This window comes from Triturus cristatus, chromosome 7 (genome assembly GCF_964204655.1).
Source record: "Triturus cristatus chromosome 7, aTriCri1.1, whole genome shotgun sequence".
NCBI classification, from domain to species: Eukaryota; Metazoa; Chordata; class Amphibia; order Caudata; family Salamandridae; genus Triturus; species Triturus cristatus.
The window spans coordinates 255,989,927-256,006,411 of NC_140590.1; positions in this window are offsets into that span (position 1 = coordinate 255,989,927).

The window sequence follows — 16,485 nt, forward strand, 5'->3', positions numbered from 1 at the left end:
TTCTTGCGTATGCGTACTCATAGTGGTACGGCCCGTACACACGCCTGTACGGGACATTGCTATGCATTTGGGGTGCCCTAGGGCCCCGGAACGCACCGTACCTGTGTGTGAAGCTCAAATTTACATAGGGGACACATGAGGGACAAGAATTAAGGCCTACATGCATGCTGGTTGTCATGGAGACCAAGTTTTAAGTTTGAATTTGTTCTGGAAGGTGCACAGCAGAAGTCAGTTGGAATGAATCTACTTTGTTGCAATGTGTTTGTGGGGTTGACATCATGCTGAAGAAAAAAACACAATAAGAACCCACTGACTGTGCTAGGTTTGAAGGGATTGGAGGAAACATAGGATGCAAATGTGAGTGACCAATCACTCTGTACTCCTGTGCATGAAACAGGACAGCAAGGCAGATATAAGGCAGCCAGGTCCCATGAGGGATCACTTGCCTGCACATATTTCGATTCTACCACACTGCTGCTGCTCCTGATTCCCTGGAACCATGTCAAGGTCTGTGGAGAGGTCACAGCCATTCACCCTGGAGGAGAACCTGGCATTGCTGGATGTGATCCTCCCACAGTACCCCCTGCTGTATGGGCGACCAGGGTATCAGGTGAGTGCAGAGGCTACTAGCACAGACTGTGTCCCTTTTTTGCGACTGTGACTTCTGCCATTGTGTCCAGGTGTGACACACATGCTATGTACTGTAGGGGGGGCCCCAGGGGCGGGAATGCCTGATGTCTCCCAGCCAGTGTCCAGAGTCAGGAGGGGTGGGTGCAGAGTCCTCCCAGCAGTGCCCAGACGCAGGAGGGGTGGGTGCAGAGTCCTCCCAGCAGTGCCCAGACGCAGGAGGGGTGGGTGCAGAGTCCTCCCAGCAGTGCCCAGAGACAGGAGGGGTGGGTGCAGAGTCCTCCCAGCAGTGCCCAGAGTCAGGAGGGGTGGGTGCAGAGTCCTCCCAGCAGTGCCCAGACGCAGGAGGGGTGGGTGCAGAGTCCTCCCAGCAGTGCCCAGAGTCAGGAGGGGTGGGTGTAGAGTCCTCCCAGCAGTGCCCAGAGTCAGGAGGGGTGGGTGCAGAGTCCTCCCAGCAGTGCCCAGACGCAGGAGGGGTGGGTGTGATGCACAGTGTGAGCCTTGATAATTGATTGTGTCTTTGCCCTCATTCCACCTGTGTACTTTCACTGGCACGTACTGCTTTTGCCCTTCCCCAGAGGAGTATGTCCCTATGGCAAAGGTGCAATGCATTGGCTGCATGACATGCATTGTTGTAACCAGCTAATTTGTTCTCATATGTGTCTCTGTGACATGTTGCAGGTGTATTGATGTAGTGTCACTTGTTCATCCTCACAGGTAGGCGCCTCTGCCAAGGAGCAGATCTGGCTGACCGCCGTCAGTGCCGTGAGGAGTGCGGATGGTCGCAAGCGGCGCCTGTCCCAGGTGAGGAAACGCTGTCAGGATATCCGGTGCTGGACGCGGAGGATCGCACGGGTCCTGCTGGGGTACTCACCTGAGAGCCATAAGAACCGCGGGCGCCGCCGTCTCTCCCACATCCACAAGTGTGTGCTGGCGGTGGTATTTCCAGACTTGGACAGGCGCTTACAGGAGATGCAGCAGCAGGAAGGGGGTAGGTACATGTGTGTTTGTTGTGTTTCACCAGCATTTGTAAGTGCACTGTTCCATGGATACACTGCCAGGGTTTAATGGTGCTGTGCAGATCCTGTTACCCACAGTATTGCAGTGCTCTCCTGCCTCCCTTCCCCTCCTTGCAATGTGTTCCCTGGTCTGTGTGAAGTCACTCCGTCACAAGGTTATGTAGCCTGGCACCTTCTCCACATGTACAATGCCTGCAGCATCATGTGTGGGGGTGGTGTGTAACAGGTTTTGGGACCTTGCCTGTGCCCTGTCCAGTTCTGGTCTTGTGGGTTCCATGTCAGTTGGCACTAATGCTGAGTCCAGACATGGGAGTTAGTCTCTCAAGTGTGAGGCCTTACAGCACGCATGTCCTATGTGGTGGCCTGTGACATGATGTGCATGAGTGTGCGGTACGCATAGTGCGGGGATGGTAGCGTGTGTTGCAGTCATTCCCATTCAGGAGCATGGAGTTGTGTGGCCACTACTGTCCCCAGGGGCATATTTTCCTAGGTATCATGTGTGTAATCCGAATATGTCGACAATCTCTGTGTCTACAGCATAGGTTGTGCTCTGTGCCATTGTCCCCTGGCACCATGTATATTGACGTAAAATGTAGTACAAGTGTCCACTGTACAGCCTGACCTGATTTTCCTTGTTCATACTCACGGTGGACATTGCCTGTGTGTCTTGTTACAATCATCTGATGATGCCCATTTGTACATGATTATTTGGACAGGCGCACCTTGGGTATTTTGTGTGCAATCTTGAATTGTTGCATCCCATGTGTATTTCACCCAGACTAAGGGATGTAAGTGCTTCCTGTGTCTCCAAATAATTGTCTCATGTAGGGGGTGGGTGGTGCGGGCATGGCCTTCATGTCACAACCTGATATCTCCTTGCTAGGACTGGCCAGTGTGTAATGTTTGTCTGGACATGCACTCAAGGTGCAGTGAGCCAGTCATGGTGGGCTTGTTTTCAGTATAACCTATGCTGCATGTGCCTCTTGTTCCTGGATATGGTCCCTGCTCATCCCTATGTCCTGCCACGCTGTGTGGTGCAGATGCAGTGCTGGATTGTCCCCAGGGCCTTGCTCCTCAGTCAAAATTCCATTCCATCTCATTTGCTATTGTGTCATGCTCTCCATAGTTTTTCAGTGGCATGGTGGGTCAAACAACTGTGTCTTGCATGCCCTACATATGTACCTTGTTCTGTAGATGTAACTCTTCTTTTGTTTCAGGCTATGCACTGTAACCTATGTAGATTGGACTCATGTGACATATGTATACAGGTGTATGATTAATTTCTGTCTCTTCACCCTGCCCACAGCATCGTCTGGGGACACGGAGGGAGACATGGGCACAGACGGAGCAGAGGGACCGAGCACCAGTGCCAGCGGTGACATCGGGGCTGGCACATCAAGTGGGACTGAGGCGGAGGAGAGTGAAGCCGGGGACCTGTCGACTGGCACAACAGAGTATGAAGCTGACGGGTCTGAGGATGATCTCTCCGAGTGGGCGGAGGCTGCACCACCAGCTGACAGCGGCACAACATCGCACCCCGCCCCCTCCATTGCCATCAGCCGCCTCCCACTTGCTCGTGTTCCTTCCCAACGTGCCCGGTCACCACATGTCTCCTTCCTGCCAGGCACCGCACCCCCTGCCCCTGTCTCCACTGCTGCCGCCAATGCCGAGTCTGTGGACATCCAGCGGCAGTTGCAGATTGGTCAGGCTGCGATCCTTAATGTCCTCCATGGCCACAGCCAGGTCCTCAACAACATGGAGTCATACTTGGAGGGCATTCATTCATCGCAGGCTGACCAACGCAGCTTGCTGAGGTCGATAGACTCGACACTGACCCCAGCAGTGGGTCTCCTGCAGCGCTACATCCCACCCCCTACCCCTGCCCCATCCACACTACCCACTCCCATGCCTGTCCCACGTACACCCAGACGTCAGCATGCACCCACCACAACACACACAGGCACCACACCAGCAGGGAAGGTCCACCGCACACCTCCTGACACGCACACACAGGATGAAGTAGGCACACCCACTGGGTCGGGGGGCAAACGTGTGACACGCAGCCAGAGTGGGAGTCCGCATTCCACCAAGTCCACTCCCTCCAAATCCCCTCCCCGCAGCTCTCCTGGCCACATCTCCCCCAAAGACTCCTTCATGGCCGCTCTGTCCCTGAGCCCCACAGTGACACCACCACGCAAGCAGTCAAGGAAGTCCCCGGTCAGGGTGGTTGATTCCCCCCCCCGTCCACACCCTCCCCCAGTGGCGCTGCGACCCATCCCTCTGACCTCTCCCCCTCCTTGGGGCCTGTGGTTCCTTCGGGTGCAGGGGATTCCCTGGAGGACCTTGCTAAGGTGTGCAGCGAGATCCTGGCCTCCGCCTTTGGCCCTGCCCCACCCCCTGTGGTGGAGTCCTCCATCCCTGCACCCACGATGCCTACCCTTCACCCTCCTGTCCCTGCGGTGCCTGGTTCTTCCCCCCCCACATGATGCCCTCACCCCTGTGGAAGACGACGGAATGTAACTGTGCAGGCAAGCTAGGGGACACACATCCCACTGTGTCCCCCATCCAGCTGTGACTTCTGGACTGCCCTATGGGCTTTGTAAATATTGAACTTCCTACAAACAAGATTTTTTGGTTCATGCTGAATAAAGCAATTTATTTTTTTCCCCTTGTAACACTACTGCTTTGCTGGTATTGCTGTTGGTGGGGCTGCTACATGGTTTTGGGTGGTGTTCATGTGTTGGGTGTGTGGGAAATGTAGTAGTGTGCTGGTCATAGGGGGGACCCTGGGATCTGTGTGCCATCACACGGTGTTAGCTAGGTTTCTGTGTTCATGTAAGCAGTTGCTGCATGGTGAAATTGTCCAAAGGTGTATTCCTTCCTCTGTGTACCCTGACATCTTCCCTGCAGGGTGTTCCCAATATTTAGCGCTGAGCTGTGTGTACATTAGCTGGGTGTGTGACGGACTCCTTCAACTTTGCACATGCATGCTGAGCGATGTCTCCACCTGCATCATTCGTGGCATCCTTGGTAGTCATTGTACTTGTGTATGTGGACTATTGACATGACTTCATGTGGACATGTTTTCTTTTCTGCGCTATGCATGCGTATACTCCCAGCCTCGCACACATGTGTTACATGTACTGCAGGGTCTTTGTGCACCTGACTGAAATTTGTGGGCATGGTATCTGTGGCTACTCCACCCTTTGCGTTCCATGTGCACTGCCGGGAGTGATAGGCACCCACCCCTCCTGCGTCTGGGCACTGCTGGGAGGACTCTGCACCCACCCCTCCTGTGTCTGGGCACTGCCGGGAGTGATAGGCACCCACCCCTCCTGCGTCTGGGCACTGCTGGGAGGACTCTGCACCCACCCCTCCTGTGTCTGGGCACTGCTGGGAGGACTCTGCATTTACCCCTCCTGTGTCTGGGCACTGCTGGGAGTGATAGGCACCCACCCCTCCTGCGTCTGGGCACTGCTGGGAGTGATAGGCACCCACCCCTCCTGTGTCTGGGCACTGCTGGGAGGACTCTGCATACACCCCTCCTGTGTCTGGGCACTGCTGGGAGGACTCTGCACACACCCCTCCTCTGTCTGGGCACAGCTGGGAGTGATAGGCACCCACCCCTCCTGTGTCTGGGCACTGCTGGGAGGACTCTGCACACACCCTCCTGTGTCTGGGCACTGCTGGGAGGACTCTGCACACACCCCTCCTGTGTCTGGGCACTGCTGGGAGGACTCTGCACCCACCCCTCCTCTGTCTGGGCACTGCTGGGAGGACTCTGCACACACCCCTCCTGTGTCTGGGCACTGCTGGGAGGACTCTGCACACACCCCTCCTGTGTCTGGGCACTGCTGGGAGGACTCTGCACCCACCCCTCCTGTGTCTGGGCACTGCTGGGAGTGATAGGCACCCACCCCTCCTGCGTCTGGGCACTGCTGGGGGGACTCTGCACCCACCCCTCCTATGTCTGGGCACTGCTGGGAGTGATAGGCACCCACCCCTCCTGCGTCTGGGCACTGCTGGGGGGACTCTACACCCACCCCTCCTGTGCCTGGGCACTGCTGGGAGGACTCTGCACCCACCCCTCCTCTGTCTGGGCACTGCTGGGAAGACTCTGCACACACCCCTCCTGTGTCTGGGCACTGCTGGGAGGACTCTGCACACACCCCTCCTGTGTCTGGGCACTGCTGGGAGGACTCTGCACCCACCCCTCCTGTGTCTGGGCACTGCTGGGAGTGATAGGCACCCACCCCTCCTGCGTCTGGGCACTGCTGGGGGGACTCTGCACCCACCCCTCCTGTGTCTGGGCACTGCTGGGAGTGATAGGCACCCACCCCTCTTGCGTCTGGGCACTGCTGGGGGGACTCTACACCCACCCCTCCTGTGCCTGGGCACTGCTGGGAGGACCATGCACCCACCCCTCCTGTGTCTGGGCACTGCTGGGAGTGATAGGCACCCACCCCTCCTGCGTCTGGGCACTGCTGGGAGTGATAGGCACATACCCCTCCTATTTAACAATATGTACGCTTAGAACATACACGTGTGTGGGTTCGCTCCATGGGGGTACGGGTCGTACTTACACTGTTGGGGTGGGAGTACGCTCCAAACGTACGCGGGTGGGGTACGGGTCGTACTTACACTGTTGGGGTGGTGGTACGGTACGCACATACACTGTTGGGGTTGGGGTACGCTCCATGCATACGAGGTGGGGGTACGGGTCGTACTTACACTGTTGGGGTACGCTCCATGCATACGCGGGTGAGGGTACGGGTCGTACTTACACTGTTGGGGTGGGACGTATACGTACGCGGGTGAGGGTACGGGTCGTACTTACACTGTTGGGGTGGGACGTATACGTACGCGGGTGAGGGTACGGGTCGTACTTACACTGTTGGGGTGGGGGTACGGTCCATACATACACGGTTGGGGTGAGGGTACGCTCCATGCATACGAGGTGGGGGTACGGGTCGTACTTACACTGTTGGGGTACGCTCCATGCATACGCGGGTGAGGGTACGGGTCATACTTACACTGTTGGGGTGGGGGGTACGCTCCATACGTACGCGGGTGGGGGTACGGGTCGTACTTACACTGTTGGGGTGGGGGGTACGCTCCATGCATACGCGGGTGAGGGTACGGGTCGTACTTACACTGTTGGGGTGGGGGGTACGCTCCATACGTACGCGGGTGGGGGTACGGGTCGTACTTACACTGTTGGGGTTGGGGGTACGCTCCATGCATACGGGGGTGGGGGTACGGTCCGTACATATCCGTCCCCACGCTATGTGATGCTTGTGCGGGCCGTACCCAGGCCTTTGCCACGTGGGTACAGCCGTCCCGCCATTGTTGGGGTGACGTAGGTGTGGGCGTGGTACGACTCATACCCACGCTCTTAAGGCGTGGGTACGGGACGTACCTGTATAGTTGTGTTGCCGGTTCGCGTCGTCAGGCACTTCCGTTGTGGCGGACGCTGGCTTTGCTGGACACGCCCCCACCCCCTCGTAGTGACCAGGGCATGGGGGTCAGGTATGTCCAGGGCATGTGTGCTGTGTGACTTTGGTGGTGGTTTTGTGGCCTGCCCCTGGTCCTGCCCCCCCCCTTTCCCCCCCTCCCTTAGTTGTTCTGACCTTCTGCGGCGTCTGCGTCGGAACCTGTAGAGGAGGTCGACTGCTATGAGGGCCGGGATGACACGTAGGATCGGGTCCATGTCTGTCCGTCGCGTACAGGACCTCCTTGTTCGCGTCGTCCTGATTTCCCGGCAGTTTTGGGCAGCCGGAAAATATTGTCCGTGCGGGATGACGTCGGTGCGAATCGTAATTCCTGGTTCATGAATGGCAGGCTGCGTGCGTCCCGACGTCACGTCGGCGCTTTCCCGGATCGCATTTGTATGTTTATTTTCGTCGGTCGGGGTTTTGTACGATTCGTACGGAAATTGAGTTTCCGTGCGAATCGTAATTCCATGTTTGTATATTTTGACGACCGGGTACGCGTCGGACGGAGAATGTGCTCCGTCCGACGGTTCGTACCCGGTTTTTGCAGGATCGTGATCGGCACCTAAGTCTGTCAGATCTTTCAAAAATAGCTGTGAGGTTCTATACATTATGTGTGTGGCTGGGAGATGATACACAAGATTGAAAGTGGAGTTACACAAATATAATCTACACACATTTAGGTACAGAGAGATTAAGAGATGTGCCCAGAATCACACAATGTTGAAACTAACACCAAGGGTGGTATTTGAACTTGGCTCCCCAAATCCTAAAGGCAGCAGCTCAAGCTGCTAGGTCACATCTCCTCCCATTGGCTGGAAGTTATGTGTTTCATAATTAATAAATAAATAAATAAGGACTACTGACTTTGTCCAAACGTTCATAATAAAAAGATCAGACAGATCATATGGCATCTGAAATAACTTTTGCCAATGAACCTAAGGTATTTTGCTTTTGTCATTGGCTTGTCACTATAATCAACCCAGACCTACTGCATTGAACATAAGCTTTACTACAAGAAAACTATCAGATATACTGTAATGACAATTAAATAAGTACAACATTTCAGTTGTCAAAACAATATCAAATCTTTCCTAAGAGAGCCTGAAGGATTATCATACTGCACAGGGTTTATTCAAGTGGGCCTTTTCCAATAATCTCTGGGACTCCATTTTACAAAAACCCTGCCTACAGGCTTTATCACAGTGTAATCAAATATCCCCCTTAAGATTCTACTGCCTTCAATGCCTTCAACACATGCTTTTTTTTGTAAAAGTCAGGCTTGCTAGTTGCAGAAGCATTTTCATTAATAAGCAAGATCTATTTGCATTGCTAATGCTTGTTTGGCAAAGGACGCCCTGTGTCACATGTGATACCTTATGTAAGGCATAATGGGGTATATTCTCAAGAACGTATAATAACTAACGCAATGCTCAACATCGCAGGCTATCGCGGGAAAATTACTCCGTGTTAACTATGTATTCACAGCACGGCGGTATCATACGATAGTCACCAGACAACGTGTCAAATGGCCGCGATAAAATCAACGCAAAAAAAAGCTACGATGAGGCCAATCGTGATACAAAAAGCAGCGAAAACCAGCGGGCAGGCCTACAAATCCCATGCGTCTGGTGGAACAATGCACTATAAAAGCAACAAGAACAACACTCCAGAAAGAATCCAAAGTGCCTAGCAACATGGATGCACCCTGACCAAGCGCAGAGGCCAAAGCGAACCCTACAACCCCCACAGATCACCAGCAAGGAACAACGGGGTCGGGGAAGGCCAAGGAGAAGAGGGAGAGGAAGACTGGGTGCAGTCCACAGGAAAACAAGACCAGCGTCATGGAGGTGACAGAACACAACCAGCAACTGACCCACAACTAGACCACCGGGAATGCAGTCAGAGTGTCGAGGACGACAATGGAGGAGGACAAGAGGCGCTGTCATGATGTGAAAATCTAAACCAGGCACAAAGCTGCTGCCAACAGGAAGGCAGCAATGGCAACAGAAGGTGGTAGTCCTGCGCCACCGGATGAGCTGGAGGAAACGGAGGCCACAGTCAACAGTGTGGAGACGGTGCAAGGAGTCTGGAGTGCGGACACAGCTCGGGAGAACCTGACACAACATCAACAGGGTGAGTAAAGACCAGGGACTGGGGGGACGGGGGAGATAGGCACAATGGCACATATGCACAACGATGTGTAGCACACTGCACACCCACAATGACCCTGGAACATGTCCCTCATCCTCTTGGCACACTGCAGCACACACACATTGCAATAACAGCACATCCACATTGACGACAATGTGGTACATGTGCAACCCCGACACTGCAGAACAGAGGACACATCTGGCTCCACACATGCGCTGAAACAGGCCTACTACATCTGACAGAGCTGGAAACTATTAAATGGAAATGTACGCGTACAACTTCACATCCGTCATGTAGTCCAAATGTACACTGTCCCGCATCTAAATCCTGCACCTCCAAAACAGTCACAATGTACATAGTCATACAGTCTGCATGTAAACAAGAAAAATGTGCCAACATACATGTCAACACAATGTCAACACGCATCTCCCCTTCACATTGCAGCAGGACACACAACTAACCCTGGGTGGAAAACTACGCTCTGCTCGCGGAGTGTGTGTAGCGAGCGCAACTACGCGCTCAGCGAATCGCATGTAGTACAGTGCAAAAACGCGTAGCGGGCATTTTTTGCTCGCTCGCGGTCCTCAACGTCAAGTTGACAACTGCGAGCAAGCAAAATCAACATCCGGTGAGACTTTTTCCTCGTTCGCGATCGGCAACATCAAGTTGCCGATCGTGAGCGTGGAAAATAAACCTCCCGGTGAGATTTTCAATGCGGGGAGGTCAGGTTTCTCATCGCGAGTGGTCGCGTATGCTCGCGACCGCTCGCGATGAGAAACTACCAGTCCGTATTGAGAAAGCTGCCGCTCGAGTACAAATCTACTCGAGCGGCAGAAAACGACCGCTTGCACTGTGCATGATCCGTTCGCAATGACTGCACAGTGTGGACAAGCATCTGGCACTGTGCAATCATTGCGAACAGCATTTCCCTACCGCACTACGCAGTTCGCGTGGTTGTATGACATAATTTCGACAGACAGAAAATCGACCTACAAATATATCGCAACAAAAATATCGATGTCAAGAATATCGACATCCTATCTACAACATGGTAAGTACAAAAATATCGAAAATGAAATATCGATGTCAAAAATATCGTTGTTAAAAATATCGTTTTTCTTTTACTTTAAAAATATATGTAAAATAAACCAAATTATACATAGAAATTAAATAAACATAATTAAATATATTGTATAATATTTAAAATGTATAATTAATATATATAATTTAATAAAACTTTAATTAAACATATACATATAATATATAATATATATACTTACTTAATAATTAATTTTAATAATAATTTCTGTAACGTATAAATTATTAAATGTTTTTAAAAATTACCAATACATCTACACACATAAAACAATAACATTAATAAATATTTAATAATTACATATAGCAAATAATAATCAATATTTTTAATGTGAATAATTTTTATTATTAATGATATATTACAATAGCTAAAATAATACAAAACATATTAAATATCAGACACAATAAAACTACTAGTCCAACTCCAACAAAAACAACAGTAAGGAAAATGTTGGATAGCGTAGGGGTAAAAATTACTATTCCAACTCCAGAGAGTGCAATAGTAGGGCAAGTGCTGGATAGCGTAAAGGTAAAAATTACTATTCCCACTCCAGAGAGTGCAACAGTAGGGAAAACGTTGGATAGCGTAGGGGTAAAAATTACTATTCCAACTCCAAAGAGTGCAACAGTAGGGAAAGAGTTGGATAGCGTAGGGGTAAAAATTACTATTCCAACTCCAGAGAGTGCAATAGTAGGGAAAGCGTTGGATAGCGTAAGGGTAAAAATTACTATTCTCATTCCAGAGAGTGCAACAGTAGGGAAAGTGTTGGATAGCGTAGGGAAAAAAAATTAATATTCCAACTACAGAGAATGCAACAGTAGGGAAACCACTGGAGAGCATAGTGGTAAAAATTACTATTCCCACTCCAGTGAGTCCAACAGTAGGGAAAGCGTTGGATAGCGTAGGGGTAAAAATGACTATCCCCACTCCAGAGAGTGCAACAGTAGTGAAAACGCTGGATAGCTTCGGAGTAAAAATTACTATTCCCACTCCAATGAGTGCAACAGTAGGGAAAACATTGCATAGCATAGGGGTAAAAATTACTATTCCCACACCAGAGAGTGCAACAGCAGTGAAAACGCTGGATAGCGTAGGGGTACAAATTACTATTCCCACTCCAGTAAGTGAAACAGTAGGGAAAGCGCTGGATAGCGTTGGGGTAAAAATTACTATTCCAACTCCAGAGAGTGCAACAGTATTGAAAACGCTGGATAGCGTAGGGGTACAAATTACTATTCCCACTCCAGTAAGTGAAACAGTAGGGAAAGCGCTGGATAGCGTAGGGGTAAAAATTACTATTCCAACTCCAAAGAGTGCAACAGTAGGGAAAGCGTTGGATAGCGTAGGGGTAAAAATTACTATTCCAACTCCAGAGAGTGCAATAGTAGGGAAAGCGTTGGATAGCGTAAGGGTAAAAATTACTATTACCACTCCAGAGAGTGCAACAGTAGGGAAAGTATTGGATAGCGTAGGGAAAAAAATTACTATTCCAACTACAAAGAATGCAACAGTAGGGAAACCACTGGATAGCATAGGAGTAAAAATTACTATTCCCACACCAGTGAGTAAATGTAAATGTCAAGGTACTTATAGAGCACACTGTCACCAGACGGCCACCTTGCGGTGTCGCCTTTGCGGTTTCCTGGCGCTGATACTCATACCGCTGTGGAACCCCTCCTGGCTTTCCCTGTGAAGTGTCCACTCCTGGGCACCCCCAGGGTGAAGCCAGGCATCCTTAGCGCTGTTGGGGCCGGTGTGGTGGCTAAGCAAGCTATTGCCCAGAGTTGCAGCGTGGGGCCCGTGATTAGAATAGGCACCGCGGCAAGAATAGACAGGTCCGAGGAAATTGAGCACGAGCCCCGCCGAGGCGGGAATCGAACCGTGGTCCCTGGCCAGAACTCTGCTTCAGGGTCTGCCGCTCTAACAATTCAGCCACACTCCTCCACTGAGTCCAACAGTAGGGAAAGCGTTGGATAGCGTAGGGGTAAAAATTACTATTCCCACTCCAGAGAGTGCAACAGTAGTGAAAACGCTGGATAGCGTAGGGGTACAAATTACTATTCCCACTCCAGTAAGTGAAACAGTAGGGAAAGCGCTGGATAGCGTAGGGGTAAAAATTACTATTCCAACTCCAGAGAGTGCAACAGTAGGAAAAGCGCTGGATAGTGTAGGGGTAAAAATTACTATTCCCACTCCAGATAGTAAAACAGTTGGGAAAGCACTGGATAGCATAGGGATTCTATAAACATAATAACCAATTAAATAATTACTATTCCCACTCCAGAGAGTGCAACAGTAGGGAAAACGTTGGATAGCGTAGGGGTAAAAATTACTATTCCAACTCCAAAGAGTGCAACAGTAGGGAAAGAGTTGGATAGCGTAGGGGTAAAAATTACTATTCCAACTCCAGAGAGTGCAATAGTAGGGAAAGCGTTGGATAGCGTAAGGGTAAAAATTACTATTCTCATTCCAGAGAGTGCAACAGTAGGGAAAGTGTTGGATAGCGTAGGGAAAAAAATTAATATTCCAAATACAGAGAATGCAACAGTAGGGAAACCACTGGATAGCATAGTGGTAAAAATTACTATTCCCACTCCAGTGAGTCCAACAGTAGGGAAAGCGTTGGATAGCGTAGGGGTAAAAATTACTATTCCCACTCCAGAGAGTGCAACAGTAGTGAAAACGCTGGATAGCTTCGGAGTAAAAATTACTATTCCCACTCCAATGAGTGCAACAGTAGGGAAAACATTACATAGCATAGGGGTAAAAATTACTATTCCCACACCAGAGAGTGCAACAGCAGTGAAAACGCTGGATAGCGTAGGGGTACAAATTACTATTCCCACTCCAGTAAGTGAAACAGTAGGGAAAGCGCTGGATAGCGTTGGGGTAAAAATTACTATTCCAACTCCAGAGAGTGCAACAGTAGTGAAAACGCTGGATAGCGTAGGGGTACAAATTACTATTCCCACTCCAGTAAGTGAAACAGTAGGGAAAGCGCTGGATAGCGTAGGGGTAAAAATTACTATTCCAACTCCAGAGAGTGCAATAGTAGGGAAAGCGTTGGATAGCGTAAGGGTAAAAATTACTATTACCACTCCAGAGAGTGCAACAGTAGGGAAAGTGTTGGATAGCGTAGGGAAAAAAATTACTATTCCAACTACAGAGAATGCAACAGTAGGGAAACCACTGGATAGCATAGGAGTAAAAATTACTATTCCCACACCAGTGAGTCCAACAGTAGGGAAAGCGTTGGATAGCGTAGGGGTAAAAATTACTATTCCCACTCCAGAGAGTGCAACAGTAGTGAAAACGCTGGATAGCGTAGGGGTACAAATTACTATTCCCACTCCAGTAAGTGAAACAGTAGGGAAAGCGCTGGATAGCGTAGGGGTAAAAATTACTATTCCAACTCCAGAGAGTGCAACAGTAGGAAATGCGCTGGATAGTGTATGGGTAAAAATTACTATTCCCACTCCAGATAGTAAAACAGTTGGGAAAGCACTGGATAGCATAGGGATTCTATAAACATAATAACCAATTAAATAATTAGTTATAAAAAAAATAGCATATTAATAATTAATTTACAAAATATTTATTATTAAATACCAATTATTTAAAATAAATATTTATATAAATAACTTTAAATTACATCCCACACTATTCCCCCTTTAACACACAACACACTACACATACAAAATACACAATACATTTAAATATCAGTTTATCTATTATTTACAATTAATAATACATTCTTTATAATTAATGTACTTATTATTTACTAATTTATACATATTAACTTCCAAATTACAATTATTCACAAATTAATTATTAATGAACAATACATTAATTAGCAATAACAACAAATAACATGAAATAATAAATTATTTATATTTACTATATTTAACGTACTAATAACAATTAATTACCAATTAATAATTAATTAACAATTAATTATTATTAATTAGAAATAAATAAAAATTATCAGTAATTATTTGAATGTAATTACATCCCACCCTAATGCCCTATAAACCCACAACCCACTACACATAAAAATTCACATAATTAATTTAATCATCAATTAATCACTTAATAAAATTAAATCACCAATTAATTAGTAATTAACAACTAATTAATTAACAATACCAATAAATAAATATTAATATTAAACTAATTATAACTTATATAACTAACCAATTAATAAAATTAATTTACAATTAATAATTAATTAACAATTAATTAATCAATTAATATATTTAATTTACAATTAGTAATTAATTAACAATTAATTAATCATAAATACCAATTAAACAATACATATTAATTAATTAATTATAATTAAATTACTTCCCACCCTATTCCCCTATAAACCCACAACCCGCTCTGATACTAAAACGCTAAATTATATTTTAAATAATTATTAATCTCTAAACATTTATTTTTAAATGTATTAAAATACATTACAATAATCTTTAACATACAAATAAACTACATATTAAAATACATTACACTAATAAAATATCGATATTATTGACATCGAAATTTTTGATTACGATATTACTTACATCTATGTTAATGACTTCGATATTATTAACTTCGATAATACTTACCTTGGGGTCGATATTCTGTCCATCGATATTCTTGACTTCGATATTCTTTACCTACGATATTAACAACTCGATATACTTGTAGGTCGAAATTTAAAACTCGATATTTAGACTAACGACCAGTTCGCGTAGCTACGCATAGCACGACGTAGTGCAAAGGGCACTTCGCATAGCGTGACTAAGCGAACTACGCCCAGGGTTACACACAACACCACCAGCAGAGCACAGACGACCACACATCAGTGATGCCGGAGAGGACCACCACACCTTCGAGACCGACACCCTACAACAGCCCATGGACATCCCATGCAACACACCACCAGGACCAGGGTAGCCAAGCTACTTAGAGGAGAACACAGCCCCTGCAACAGACCACACAGCATGAAGCACCCGCAAGCACGGCAGGCTCACAACACTTCACTGCCCCACACATGGCACCCCAATGCCAGGTGTCAGAATGCCAAAAGGAGGCGGCCGAACAGGTGCAGGTGCAGTCCGAACCCATGGAAGGCGAACCAGCTCACATACATGGGTGTCTATTACCCTTCAGGGACCACCTACACCCCACAAAGGAGACCCACACTGCCATAGAGATACATGCAGATGCACATTCCCAGTACAGAACCACGCCCTGGGGCACACACATATCAGTCACACACCCACATTGGCTCTGCGTACGATGGCCCAGTACACCCCCCCTACGAATTGAGTGGGTGACGACAAAGCTACATGTCCAAGCTTCAACCCGCTGCCTGCGGTGAAATGTCTGTGTCCGCAGTACACAGTACAATGTAATGTCGTAGGGCCCAGGGTCCTCATGCATACAACAAGACCAGAGGGACACACGCAGATATCATGTTTGTTAGAACTGGGGGTCTCTAGTTGGCAGAGGTAGGTACCTTTGACCAAATAGGGACCCTTGCTTCTAAGTCAGGGAGAGGGGATTACACTACTGGATAAGCCCTGCTCACCCCCTTGGTAGCTTGGCACGAGCAGACAGGCTTATCTCAGAGGCAGTGTGTTAAGCATTTGTGAACACATACAGTAATACAGTGAAAACACTACAGATGGACACCACACAGCTTTTATAAAAATAAGTATTCTTTATATAGACATAACACAAGACCACAAACAACAAAAATCCACAATACTGTATTTAAAATTGGCTTCAAGATGGTAGAATTAACTTAGTTCAAGTTGTTGGTAAATGCGACACATTTCTCACAAAAGTACCTGGATACGTAACGCAAAATAAACAAAAGGCTCGCAGCGTTGGAGATGCGTCGGTTCCTTGCTTCGGGGGAGACGATGCGTCGCGCCTCAATGCTTGCGCAGAGTAGGGGATGCGTCTGGATCCTTACCGGAGAGGAGGTGATGCGTAGATTCTCGTGCTGCAGCCCGGTTGCGATGCGGCAAGATGGCACCTCGATGCGATGCGACACTCCGGAGCGATGCGATGCGATAAGATGGTGCCCTTGATGCGACGACGT